The sequence below is a fragment of the Hevea brasiliensis genome, chromosome 6, assembly GCF_030052815.1.
Source record: "Hevea brasiliensis isolate MT/VB/25A 57/8 chromosome 6, ASM3005281v1, whole genome shotgun sequence".
Taxonomy (NCBI): Eukaryota; Viridiplantae; Streptophyta; class Magnoliopsida; order Malpighiales; family Euphorbiaceae; genus Hevea; species Hevea brasiliensis.
In genome coordinates, this window is record NC_079498.1 from 100584306 (window position 1) to 100588052 (window position 3747).

At 36.3% G+C, this 3747-nt stretch overlaps 1 pseudogene; it reads right to left on the bottom strand.

Moving 5' to 3' along the window:
• Positions 1 to 1070: 1070 nt before the first annotated feature.
• LOC131181281 (small nucleolar RNA Z122) lies at positions 1071 to 1152 on the bottom strand (annotated as a pseudogene).
• Positions 1153 to 3747: the final 2595 nt, after the last annotated feature.

Below are 3747 nucleotides of genomic sequence, written 5' to 3' on the forward strand. Positions count from 1 at the left end.
TATTAGTATTTAAAACGTATAACAATTTTTAATTAAGTGTTATATTTGATTTTAGAATTATGAACAATTGAATCTTTACGCAAATTTTCATTCCAAAACAATTGATTTAGCTTTCTTCATCTATACCATTGGCGGAATATAACATTTCACATCTAAATTTTATTAAAAAAGAAATTATTCTACCTTAAATTTTTAAAATGTCTCATGACACATTTCAACTCTATAAAGTAAAATTAAGATATCTTTAAAACCAAACATGAATTTCAATTGCATTGACATGATAAACTACTGACTATGATTTTAAGGGTACCTTAATTTAATGTTCACAGAAGTTGAAGTGTGTCAGAAAATATTTACAGGAGTTAGAGTGTGTCATGAGACTTCTTAAAAATTCAAAGTGTTATCAAAATTTTTTGATAAAATTCAGAGATAAACTTATATATTCAGCCTTTATTATTTACTCTTAATGCGGTTGAGTATTATTTATACTTGATTAATTTTGTTTACTGATCCCATTGCAAGACAATGTCATTAAATTGATTGAAATAATAAACTTTATAAAAATAATAGGCTTGACCCATGGATGAATACTTATAATTTCTAAAGAACTAATTATGTGTTGCTATAGCTATCGGGGAAATAGGCAGTAGCATTTTTAAATGGTATTTTTGGTAACCCTTAGGAAATATTATCAATTACTTTATGTCTATTGGCCTAAAGAAGCTAAATATTTTTTATTTTTACAATTTAATTCAATGCTTTGAATCTTGACATAATTGATCAAAATTTCAAAATCACAAAAATTTTATCTAAAATTAAAATTGAATTTAGAGGGAGTATGTTCATATTATGTGACACTTCAGCCGACTTTTTTATTCTCTTTTAATGGATCCTACTTCACATATATTTAATACAAAAAGAAAAAAAAAGGCTTTTAACCCTATTTAACTATTTTAACTAAAGGGTAAAAATGTAAAACTATATAACTATGCAAGAGCTATCTAACTGCAGATATTGGAGACTTAACTAAGTTAGATCATAAATCAATAGCAAAATTTTTATCAACAAGGATTGGGATCAGACTGACGTGAAACACATTCAGCATAGCTAATGCCTATGATAATTTGTGGTAACTTCACATCATTTCCCAAATGATAGCAGAAAGATCAACTCAGAAGAATAAAATTTAACAGATATATGAAGATAAATAACCAAAAATGATCACAATTTAAAAATAAAATTGTATTAAATGAAGAATATCAGCCCAACAAAATGAATATAAGTAAAAGCCCAAAAAGACCAAGAAATTATCTGTTCCTCAACCTTCACATGCTTTGAGTATAGCTTGATAGCATGACATTCTCTTGCCAATGAGCGCACCCCTTTGGAGAATCATACTCACTTGTTCTAAATGATCATATAGAAAATGAAGAAAAGCAAGTGTTCTATATTACATCAACATTGTTAAGTTGATATGAATCTAAAAATCATAACAATTATTTATAACATAATTCAATTTAGACAAAATGAAGAACTACTAGACCTCATAACTTCAATAGCTCTCGAGGCAAATGTACGAATAATAAGAACAGTTGGACTACCTAGATGGATTTTCCCTTCCACAAGCTCCTCTTCACTGAGAACTTCTTTCCATGAGGATCCAAAAGCTGCATTCACTTCTTTTCCCAAGGCCTCTACATCTTGACCCGGTTCTTGAGACAACACCAGAAAGCTCGTCTTAGTGTATTTTCACAAAACAAACAGACAATGGAGCACCCATTAACAAAAGAAAAAGCATAATGATACTATTATGGTAGGCATGCAAATCTAAAATACACACAAAAATTACACAATCACACAATATAGAAAAGATAAGAAGAATAACATGAGATTTAATATGGTTTTACCGTAAGGTCTACGTCTACGGGTAAGACAAGAGAAAAAGTTTCACTATGATGAAAAGAGCAAGATATAATCATTCAGAACTCTCAAACCTAACTCCAGTGTATTTCTTGAATATCTCACAACTTTACCGCAAGTGACAGAATATTATAATATTTATACTAATTCATATCGCGAAGGCGTTGCCCCACACCCCCTGTAACACCCTAGGCAAATCCCACATCGACAAAACACGGGAGAGATGCTGGGTTCATAAGTTGATAGTTCGTAACCCCTATTGACGCGTTTTAAAACCATGAGGGCTTCGGCCCAGAGTGGACAATATCACTAGTGGGCCGGACCATTACATTTTTGGTATCAGAGCTGGTCTCCCTCTATTACGGTGTGTGGTGCGAGGACGCACCAAGCGGAAGTTGGTGGGCTTGTCACGACCCAGGGATGGGGTTGGGACGTGCTTGTTCAACCAGCCTACGACCGGGTGGAAACTTCGTGTCCCACATCGGAAACGGGAAGAAAAGATTTGGGCTATATATGTGGGAGCCTTCCTCACCTGGTCAGCGCGCTTTTGGGAATGAAACCTCCCAAGGGACAAATCCGTGAGGCCCATGGGCCAAAGCGGACAATATCACTAGTGGGCCGGGCCATTACATTTGTGGTATCAGAGCCGCTCCGCGTGCAACCTTGAATGATGGTGGGGCAAACCTCAGCGAGGACGCTGAGTCCCATAAGGGGGGGTGGATTGTAACACCCTAGGCAAATCCCACATCGACAAAACACGGGAGAGATGCTGGGTTCATAAGTTGATAGTTCGTAACCCCTATTGACGCGTTTTAAAACCGTGAGGGCTTCGGCTCAGAGCGGACAATATCACTAGTGGGCCGGACCATTACATTTTTGGTATCAGAGCTGGTCTCCCTCTAGTACGGTGTGTGGTGCGAGGACGCACCAAGCGGAAGTTGGTGGGCTTGTCACGACCCAGGGATGGGGTTGGGACGTGCTTGTTCAACCAACACGACCGGGTGGAAACTTCGTGTCCCACATCGGAAACGGGAAGAAAAGATTTGGGCCATATATGTGGGAGCCTTCCTCACCTAGTCAGCGCGCTTTTGGGAATGAAACCTCCCAAGGGACAAATCCGTGAGGCCCATGGGCCAAAGCAGACAATACTAACTGGAGAAGGATCGGGCTGTTATACCCCCCAAAGAGATCGTTTACTTTTTCTAGAACTGCATTTTGTCTCCTCTGTATCCTGAATCTACTCTTCCAAATCTTATCATAATTTGGGCCTTTCAGTTTGTTCTTTAGTCAACTCTTTTTATCTTACTCAAATTTGAACTTTGACTATTTTATTCTTTAACTCTATTCTCTTTCTTGACTTGACTGTCATGTTAGAAACTTGTACCTTTTTACTGTCTCTACCAAGTCATCTACACCTCAATGTTATTCAGAATTAGTCCTTTGATCACTCTAACTAGTACTTCTACTGACATTCGGATTATGTCAGATCTGCAATCAATCACAAAATTTTCACTTCTACGCTTTTTATATTTACTGACATTCTGTAATTTGCCTTTGCTGACTTACTGCCCTTAATATCATTTGTTTAGAGCATACTCTTTTCTCAAGTAATAAGAAGTTGAAAAGGAACTTAGAGAATTGCAGCCACGCATTTACTGTATGATCTTTGTCCTTATCCTTTAGACTACATACTATCCCCTACTACCTTAAGGAGGGGATTTGAAGGGATTCTATTTTTTTCATATCCACTCAATTAGCCAAAACTTAAGATATTTATTCAATTCAAAGGCTTTACATCTATCATGATCTGATCACTTATGATTCCTA